Here is an 11500-nt window from a genome sequence, read left to right on the forward strand (position 1 = left end):
ACCTATCTCCTCCAGCTACACCCTACCTGCCTTCAGCTACCACTGAGGGGATTAATTCATGATTGGATTAACGCTCTTATAATCCAATCATTTCTCCTCTAAACCTTCATGCATTATCTCACACATGAGCTTTGGGGAAAACCTCACATCCAAACCATAACAGTGGGTGTGTATGTGGGCATCATCCCAGGCTTCCAAGAGGGGAGCAGGGGTTTTAAGTCCTTCCTGTTCCCACTTCACGCTGGTGCTTTCACTGTTACACAAATTTTTAAGAAAGTTCATCTTAAAAACACAGTTTTTTTTTTTTAAAGTTTTTATCTTGTACACATAAAGTTTACAATATGAGGTTTTAAGTACAATATATGTGGGTAATAAAATGCGTTACTACAGTGAAGAAAGTTAACATATCCATCATCTCACATAGTTAACCCATTTTTTATTGTCTTGGTGTTCAAAGCAGCTAAAATCTACTATCTTAGTAGAAATTCCAAAGGTAGTACAATTTTTAACTATAGTACTCATGTCATACACTAGATATGTAAACTTCTCCCATCCTACATATTTTAAATTATTATTTTCTATCTTGAAGATAACATGATTTAAAACTAAACTGAGGAAAGAATATTTCTTCTATTAGCAAAACTGTGAGATGCCAGAGGGTCTATAGGATCGTGCAATGGAGGGCTTGGGGTCTGGCATTGGCACAAAGAAACACAGTAGCTTTTAATGCTTAGTTTCTCTGTTGGATGGGAATGGCATCAGCCTCAAATTAATTCCTGGGATTCAGATTCTCCTGTGATATGAAGAGGAGGAGTTGCAAAATCTTGTCACCACATCTAAGTGGGGATTCCTTTAAAGTCCAGCCAAAAGTTCATTAAATTTTAAAAATTTCTTTGCTTTTGTTTCAACTTAAAAGGTTAGGCAAGTTATATAAGTTGAAAACTTGGTTTTATCATTTAGTAAATGGCAATTATACCAGCTAGCTATTCTTCAAATATTGGGAAACTTTTAATATATAGCACTTTTTTGTGCCTCTAACTAATCTCGATCACATTTTACCTTATAGCACAATTATAATTAGTCATTATTAAGGATCTTCTTTAATAAAGCAAAAGAAGGCAATGTTCTGCTAGTGAGGGAACAGAGGAAGCATGTGCATGTATCTGTGTACATGAGTGCACACATACACAGAGGCATTTTTCTCTCTTCTATTTGGTGATATCCTCAAAAGAAGGTCCTTATTAATTACCATATTCCCTATGATATGGAGCTCAAAACTTTGGTCATTGTTGAATCATAATTCAGAGTTTGGCCATAAGCACAAAGGATGAGAAAATCATTTTTGAAAAATTTGCAAGGCTATTACTGAAGTACACATATCATAATACACTGACCTTTCTCTCAAAATGAGCAGACAGTAGTTCAGATCTTTGACTCCTATAGTCCAATCATAGAACTCGACATTTAACCAGGAATAGAATTAGTGTGCCTTTTTCATCATGGCTTGTTGGTTGTAATCAGGTTGCAGAATCATTATTTCTGATCAATCAGAATTATCGCCTCTCAGGACCTACAGGTGAGGGTTATTTTCTTTAAAAGAAGTGCTCATAATTTCTTTAGCATGTTTGTCTCTTTTTCTTTATCTGGTGTGATATTTTCCAGACTGTGGGTGCTTAACAAATATTATATGATAATTCTTTATTGACCTTACTGGATTTGGGGAGCTTTCAAAAATTTTAGAGAAGCATTTTAAATGTTTTGTGATCTTTAGGATTCTAAAATAGAATTATGATGACCTTTCCAAAGCAAGAAAGCAGAAAGTTGCTCTAATCTGAAGGCCAAGCAGTTAAAACTGATATGATTGGTCTCTTTTTGCTCATTAATTGTATCTAAGAGGATATAGAGAGTTGACGTTTTATTAATTCCAATTTGTAATATGTTATGGGGATGGTATTCTAATAAAGCACAAAATGGCCTCCCTGACATGCGGTAGTGAGCAGAGTCAATGTTACACAAATAGCCAAACTAGTAATTCAGATTCTCCCCATATCTTCAGTGGGAGTATTGATACAAATTATGATGCTTATAAGCTTATAGTGGCTTCATTACTGCAAAGACCACAGGAAAGTGCACCCTGAAAATAGTCCTATATCACATGTACTTTCTAATGCTACTATAAAAAATTGCCCCAAAATGTAATAACTTAAAACAACACAAGTGTATTATTCTACAGTCCTGGAGGTTAGAAGTTCTAAACAAATCTTAGTGGGCTGAGATCAGTGTGTCAGCAGAGCCTGCCAAAGTCATCAGAATCTGCTGGAAGCTCTTGGAAAGAATCTGTTTCCTTGGCTTCTCCAGTTTCTGGTGACCGCCTACATTCCTTGGCTCAGAGTCCCACTCCCCATCTTGAGAACCAGCAGGGTAGCATCTTTGAATCCCTCTCCTAATCTGACCTTCCTGTTTTCCTCCTGTAAGGACTTACGACTACATTGGACACACCTGGAAAATCCAGGTGAATATTTTTACCTCAATGTCTTTAATCTAATCATATCTGCAAAGGTGAGGTTTCTTTTTTCATATAAGGTAATATATTCACAGGTTTCAGAGACTAGGTCATATGCATCTTTGGAGGGAGTCATTATTTTGTTTTCTATGCACTGAAAATAAAAGTTTTCATTTTCAAGGTAGAAAAATAGAATATTATTTCAATATCAAAATAACAAAATAAAAAATTGAGGAAATGCAGTGCTTTGATTCATGGAATGACTGGAATTACAATTGTCCTGGATTGAGTCATGTCAGTGCTGAATGTTTACTGTGTAAATTTTTTGATCTTCAGTTTTGTTATCTGGATAATGAACTTATAATGCCTACCTAAGAGGATTCTTTGGAAAGCTTATGTTTTCATTTGTTTGTTTTTATCAAACAAATGTTTTATAATTTCTTGGCTATGAATTCATTAACATTAAGGCAGAGTTGAAGTTCTAATCATTAATTCACAGTCACTACATTTTTTGATATGTTCTTGAGTTGGTCATTAAACAAAATTCAAAATGACATTTTGAATATCCTTGTGCCCCTGAAAAGAAGGGTACTTCAATATTTTATTGCATGCCAACTCTTGTCTACTATAAGAAGGTAGACGAGGGGGGAAATGAATCATTCCATTTGGTTAATTCACTACTTACTAGAAAGTTCTAGCTTCCTCAGAAAGAAATGCAAAGTGTTTAATATCAGAGAATATCAAGTCTATGATCTTACAAGTTGGTGGCTGGACATTAATCACATTAATGTCTTCAATTAAATAAATTATCTTGAAAAAGTAGAACAAATGAGAACCAGTAAGGTGTTTTAGTTAGTTAATAGATTGTTGATAAAGCTGGGAGAAGATGGATGGAAATTGAATTCCACACTATAATATTTTTTTTAACCTTAAGACAGATTGGCAATAATTTTGCTGCAAAAAAATCTTTTATGCTTAAATTTTCTCATATAGGTTTTGCCATGTATATACATATATTATTCTATTTTCTCTGCATCCATTAGAGTTTATCTGAAGTCTGAAAATCTGATCTAATACTATAATTTCATTTGATGTCAGGTGTTATCAGAATTAATCTGAAGTAGGCACATTTCAGATGGCTGCCTAAAACATTTATTTTATTGACAAATTAATTTGTTAAATATTTTGGCTGGTCATGATTTGTTCAGATAAAATAGTCTTCCATTGGAGAAACTATATGTACTATCATGTTTTTAATTTTAATATGCATAAAATCTTACATTTTAAGAGATTTTATTTAGCGCTTTGTGTAATGGCTCATACTATATGATGCATTTTGATTTTGTTACTCTATAAGTTTTACACAATTTTTTTTTCACATTGACTACATTTATGCAAGTATGCCATCAAATAGCTAATAAGGTGTAAAGAAATCATTAGCCTTTCTTTAAGGAAGATATCTAAGCTGGTGAACTATAAAATTCTGAGTTCTTCTGAGTGTCACTTGGAGTTGTGGGGGATGTCTCTTTTCTGAATTCAGAAGTCATAAATTGAATATCTTGATATACTTGAGTAAGCAGGAAATGAGTACTGCTTTTGCAATTGACTCATAGATGTGATCCTAAGCAGGAGGACAAGGATGAAGAGGGTAAGAATGAATAATAAATGGACTTGAAAATGAGATTTAACATGTAGAGAATACTGAAAATTTTCCAGTATTCTGAAGAATCAGTTTCTTTTGTTTTGATGGTGCTTCCTAAGAAATAGAATATGCAACTGATAGATATTCAATGTCACTAATTATTATTCTAACATAAAATAAAAACAAATCTTTAGAAATATTTCCTGCTATAACAATTGCCCCAATGACTATAGACCTCATGGAGAAATTTGCATTTTTTTCACTAAGACTTTCTTCCAATCATACCTGCAGACAATATATTTTTAAAAAAAAAACATTTGCAGAAATTAATATTATGAACTTGACATTGAGATTAGTGATTTCAATCACAAACAAGTGAAGATGAAATCAGAAGTACATTTTTACAGGGTGGAAAATTTCCTCATAACTTCAGTTTCTTTTTTAGGCCTAAATTTTCCTTTCCTTCTTCTTCTTCTTTTTTTTTTTTCTTTAAGGATTCTGAAGAATTCCAGCCTCCCTACTGTTGCATCTTACATAGATTCAAGTTGAATATGTATTTCCCAGCATCTAGAGATGCTGATTCAGTGTAGTTGGTGACAGGTGTCTCAATGACAAAGGCAGGAGGCCTTTAAAATCTTCAGTTTGGGAGTGTTGGGATGGGTATGACACAGGCCCATGCTGACAATCTAAAATGAAGCTCTTGGCATAATTGCTTTTTATTCAAAAGTTAGGAAATGCAGCTGCGTCCTCTTCACCTCCAATTCCTGCAGTCTCTATGTGTGGAATGGAGAACTGCCTCCTTCATTTCTGAATTTGTTTCTTCCTTCTTTAAAGGAACTAAAGATCAATGAAGTTGGGGCTATTCTAGTTCTAAGTAAACTTAGCCTGGCCAAAATAATTCGTTTAGCTGAGAAAAAAAAAAAAATCTAATATAAAGAGAAAGACTTTGTGTTCTTACTTATAAAGGAGCGAGTATCTCTTTCCTTCTAGTGACAGGACCCACAGGCGCTGCAGCACAACCTCAGGCAAAACAGGCGAAAAAAAAAAAAAAAAAAGAAAGGAGTGCTACCTCTTTCCAGAAATGACTCATAGTATTTATTCAAATGACAGGAAGAATAAATTGGCTTAAGATTTATAGGAATCTATTAGCTCTTGTGCATGCATTGTAGGTTAATTCAACTATAAGAATATTTTCATCCATAAACTGCTCTTAGCTTTGTGTAGAAAAATGTGTGGGAGGACACACCAGTGTTAATCTTTTTTTTTTTTTTTTTTAATCACATAAGTTAAGAAAAACCATCCTTGTCTATAATAGGTTAAAAAAATCAGTGTGTAATTAATACAATACTAGATTTTTCACATGAATTGATAACTTAGATGTTATTTGCCTGAATTAAATATACATATATACGGCTCTGTAATTCAGTCAGGATGATTTTGTCACAGTGACTTCTTGCACAGCACTTTGAATTATAGAACAAAAGCATCCAAAAGTGAATGGCACTATAATCTTTGAGCTTCTGGGTAATTTGGATCAGTTTTACAATCCACACTTAGGTATGGCTCCTAACAGCCATTGGAGCAAGCTTGACAACTGTCAGTCTACCATACATCCAGCATAACACCTATAAATTTTGTCAGTGTCACAAATAATAGGTAAATGGATACCAATTCTATAATAAAGTGATCCGAAAGACAACCTCAGAGCCAAATAGCTATTGCCCAAAGAACGTTTTTCTTTTTTGATCACTCTGTGGCAAGGAAGAGACTGGTAGGTTTATAATTGTGTTGAAGCTAGTGGTAAGCTTAGTATGCAATATATAATGAAATAAAAAGTACCCTTATGGGCTCATCTGAGGCATACAATGGGGTAATAAGAGGTATTTAATAATGTAAATTTTTTCATTTTTATCAACTATTTGTTGGTGGGTTCAAATTATTAGCTTCTGAAAGGAAAGCAGATATCTTTGGGGCAGTATGTTCTGTGATACAGGAAGGAAATCTCAGTGTAATCATTAAATGTTATTTTCAGGGAGTTCCTTCCTCTTTTTTTCTCTCCCGTTTCTTCTGTATTTCCATCTGGTTTTCTTTCCTTCTTTCTTTCTTTCTGGGTTTATTTGTGGCAGGTGGATATGGTACCTTAATATGAAGTCTTGCAATTATGACAAGTTTGTGGATACAACTGTTTATTTAAGTAGCATTTAGAGATCCAAAGAAGTAATATTGACCTAACCTCTGTGATGGTGAATGAAAAGGCCCGGGAAAACTTCTTGACTATTTAATGTAAGTATTCCTCTTGGTGTATACCCTGTTTAATGATGGTGAAACTGTACGTAGCTTTCATGAAAATGTAATAATGTCATTCAAAATGAACTAAGCCGCAGGTCACATGGGTTTAGTCTGGGATTCTGTTACATAATTTCAGAGCACAAGTCTACAGCTCTACAAAGTGTGAATTCCCATGGACTATGACATTTAAGGAATACTTTTGTACCCTGTGTTTTTTCAGCATACCAGCTGTGGAGTGATTAGTGAATCATTTTAGGACATTACATACTAATTGCTAAAATGATTAAGGCTCTTTCCTCTCCTTTACTCAATCCCTTAACCCATCATTTTCCACTTTCACAATTTAAACACAGATTATCCAAATTCTGATTTACTAACATGCTTATTTAGGTGAAGATCAATTTTGTTTCTTAGAGATTAGCATGAGGGTTCCCTGTTTTCTTGCAACTGGGATGGTAAATCAGGATCCTTGCCTAAATGGATGGATGGCTAGAAGGGTGGGAGAAAGAGAAGAGGGGAGGAGGGGGGAAGGGAAGCTGGAGACGGATCTGCTTACCCTGGGTCTCCAACTTGAAGTTAAAATGTCTGTCCTCCCAAAAACTCATTGAAACCTAAATCCATGAAGCCTTGACTGGCTTTCTCCTCCACCAAGGATAAACATCAAAGCATCTTCGTACAAAGTAACATTCCATACAGCCAGAATGAGACAATTGGGTATTTTTTAAAAACCTAAAAAACAAACGAACCTAAAACAAAACAAAACAAAACCAAACCAAAAAACCTATTTGAGATTCTCACTTTGTTGCAAACAGTTATGTGTGCGTGTCAGTCGTTTTTTTTTTTTTAACACAAAACATTCTCAGAATCTATCAGTGTGTTCGTACAAACCTGATATTATCATTATTCATTTCCAGAGATAAGAAAATACTACTGCATTCTTAAGAGCAAAAAAGGAAAAAAAAAATTCTGGCTGATAAAATAGTCAAACAGTGCTTGATAACAATTTATTTCTGACCTTTTAATGCCTTCTGTTCTTAATGATTTTCTGTCATTTCTGTCTAGTCCAGACTTGAAACTCAGTCTCTGAGGTGCTCAGCTTTATGTTGCCACTTAACTTCCAACTTCCATTTTCAGCACAGAAAGGTAAATCAGTAATTGTCACTCTGGCTTCTCAAGGTTTGTCAGGCACCCAAATGGGATTAGGACATAGATCTGAAGGGTGTTTCATGTGACTTCTACTTTAATTTTGACATAATCATGAAAATGCCTCAGGACTTCAGAAACTTAATTATCATCGCGAAAGTTAGACTTACCTCTTCCCTTGCTTGGGTTTTTCTTTCACTACTTTGGTCCTTTCTCTTCCCTGACTTGTCAAAAGGTGATGAAGAAGAAAAGAAGAAAGGAAGGGGCATTTTCAGCGAGATATCTCTGTAGCTGACAATCGTCTCTTTCTCAATGCCCCTCCTTTTCTTTTTTCTTTTCCTTTTACATTGTGATTCTAAGGGAATGACATGCACAGTTCTTGGTATGGACCTCACGGAACCATTGTGGAAGCATGGGAACTATCCTCTGCAAAGATATTGCCTTGCCCTTTATGCCAAAATCTTGTTTCTTCTTCTTATTGTCTCATTAAAGGAATCCCAGGGAGACATCAACCCATTAGTGATCATCTTTAGAAGGAAGGAGAAATGAGAAAAATGAATCTCAAAGAAATCCTCTCTGCAGAATTTGTCTTGAAAAGAGAAAAACTTGTTTTCTAAGGTTTATCCAGATGGATTTGTATACAGATCTGTGGACGTACTTTGTTGTGCCTGTATTGGTCCAATTTTTGTTGTTGTTATAGGTAAAATATGCTGAAGTCAAACAAGCTTAAGCCAGGACACCTTCAGGCATGGCTGGATTCAGGACATCAATCTAATTCTCTCTTGTTCTCTGTCATTCACCCCTCTCCCTCTTCCTTGCTCTTCTCCTGCATGTTCTGTGTGTTGCCTCTATTATCTTCTGCCAAAGACTGGTTCTTTTCATATGATGGAAACATGGCTACAAGCAGCCCTAATCTGAACAGAAAAGAAACCCTTTTCTTTCAGTATTCATATAGGATCTTCTGTATAAGCACTCCACTTTGTCCTAAAAGTGTTCTCTGCCTCCCCACCCAACCCACTCAGTTATATGGATAAGGGGTTGAGAACCTGGATCAAGTGTTCATCTCTGCTGACAGATGGTGGTCCAACCTGTGACTGATTGTCTTACTACATTGGATGAGAGAAAGCAGACTAGAAAGAAAGACCGGCATGCTCCTTCTAGAATTAGGAGTACAAGAAAGCATATTGAGAAAGTCATATTTACCCGAAATTTGATCTCTATGTGTTGCTGCAATTATAGCAAACTCAAAATCAACATACCTAGAGAGAGATCTGATGCTTTCCTTTTTAAATCTTTGCACATTGTGCGTATACGATGCTATCAGGCTTTCTTCCCCGTAACATACTTGGTGACTGTCTTCTGTCCGTAACATACTTGGTGACTGTCTTCTGTGGCATAGATTAGGGAAAATTTAACTTGTTCTTATTTGCATCTTCCCTCAAATACAGAAAATATTTTCTGAATAACTCATTTAGACAGAAAATGGTTCTAGGTGCTATTTACTTTTTTATCACAACAACTAAAAAGGGCACTTTACATTTTCATGGTGATTTTATATCTTAAGAGTTCTCCAGCAGATATATTTACTCTATTCAAAAGGAAAACATCATAAAGGACCTAGGTAACTTGTTTATGATAATTGATGCTAAGTTTTACCATAGTTTCAACAGTTACTTTGTAAGAAAAATCATGAGAGTTTTTTAAAAAAAAAATGTTTCTGTGCACAGAGACACACACAAGTTATTTATTTAAACTTATATTATGGATAATAGAGAAGTACCTGAAGATCACTGTACTGAGCAGTTATTGCCCTTGAGTCTCATTTCCAGACCTCATTGATACGTTGTTAACACTGAGATCAATAAACAATTATTGTTCTTTGTGAGATGCTGAAAGTAGATTTGGAGAGTTTACAGATAAGAAGCATATGTTACCAGGGACTGCCGAATGTCAAAGTAACAATTAAAATGTGTTTATCTATCTATCTATCTATCTATCTATCTATCTATCTATCTATCTATCTATCTATCTATCTATCATCTACCATCAGTAAGTCCTGAAATCTTTGTATATATCTACCAACCAAAGTTATAAAGAAATATTTGAATTTTTATTTCTTCCTGTAGGTTTCCACAGGGAGCAGAGCTGATATGACTGGCTCTTTGCCTCCTGGTGAGTTACAGTTATAATGCGGACAGCAGGCTTCTGTACCTCTGTTTAATAGAAAGCACTGTACCAGCAGAGATTTTCTAACTCTGCATTTAAAATCCCCCCAATAGCTATTATTACTTCTTAAAACCATTTGAGCATTAGCACCAAATCAAATGGAATAGTTTCATTTAAATAATTCAATGGGCTGAGTGATATTCTCACATTGGCCATAATAAATAATATTATTAATTTTTTGAGAGGAAGGAGGATCAGAATATTGTGATTTTGATTTTCTTTCTACTGAGAAGTATTTTGAAAAGGATTAAAGGAGCAGATTTCCCTCCTCTGGGGTTGACTCCCCATGCGTCCCACCTCTGGTCCTTTCACAGAAACCCCACCCTTTGTGTGTGGCCCTGTCCTTGCCCCCACAGCGCAGCCTCCTGCGGAGGGAAAGCTTAGACTTCTGTGGAGCCAGCTTACTGATCAGCAGGGTTTGCTCACTCAAGTGGAAGGACATTCTGATTCTTTCCCTTGGGTTTTCTTTTCCTTCCTGAGAAAACCCTTATGAAGTATTCTTTCACCCCTCTTATTGTGCTTCCAATCAATCTTTCATTTGATATGATATGAAAAAATATAAGAAAGGAAGAAAATCTTAAGACTCAACACCAAGGGAAGAACTCTCCACATACAGCAGCTACTCTTCATTGTTACATTATCTGCATTTTATCTGAGCACCACAGGGTAGTCATCTTACCTCTAAGAGGGAAAAGTGTGTTTTTTGATCTTGCCTGTGATGCCAAAGAACATTCAAGTATCACTGCCTTTCTCAAAATTCTGAACATAAAAATTACTTAAAAATATAGTTTTCCAGTTTCTTCTCTGATATTTGGAATTAGTAAATCCAGGGTGGTGTTTGAGATCAGTATTTAATGATATCTCCAGGTGATTCTTAGTATCCAGGTGATTGAAGTTTGGAAAATATTGAATCATCCTTCCATAGTTTGGCAAGTTAATGATGGTCACATTACCTGATATTCTGAAAAAAATATCAGTAGTTATTTCATGTTCTTCTTCATGTTCTAGCGATTTGGGTTCCACAACTACCATTGTTATTCCTGTGGGATTCTTTCATTGCAGAATGCAAGTTACCTCTGCTCAGCTATAATCTTCTCTGAGAGGAAATTTCAGGATCTTTGTTTGCTCAGGATGGTTAGAAGAGAGGAGAGGAAAACCAGAACAAAAAGGGCAATTGGGGCAATATGGCTTATCTAGCACTAAGGAGGAGGACCAACAGGAAGTAACATGCTCTGATAAATGTGTAATGAAACATTTACTTGCAGAGGAAACAATGCTGGAAGTGGCCGGGAGCCAAGAACATCTGTGTTCCTGGTATCCCAAATGTGTGGAAGGAGCAGATGTAACTGAATATATAACAGAAAACCTGGCATAATTCCTAACAATGTGGAGAACTCTGGATGTGCACAGAAGGCTTTCCAAAGTCCAGAAAAATGAAAAAGTCTGGGGAGTCCTGAATAATATGATTAGCTACCTGGAGGAGAATTATTATTAAAGTGTTCAACAGAATGAAGACAACTTATTCATAGAAGAAAATGGGCCGTAACCTATTGCACACAATTGAGAGGACAACTCAGGAAATATATTGTGTACAAATAACCATACAATTACACCTAAGCATAAATACGGTTGTAAAGAAAAATATTCTTTTTCCTTTTAATACTTATTTCTTATATTCTCTATAAAATTGTAAGCTC

This window comes from Sciurus vulgaris (assembly GCF_902686455.1).
Source record: "Sciurus vulgaris genome assembly, chromosome: 10".
NCBI lineage: Eukaryota > Metazoa > Chordata > Mammalia > Rodentia > Sciuridae > Sciurus > Sciurus vulgaris.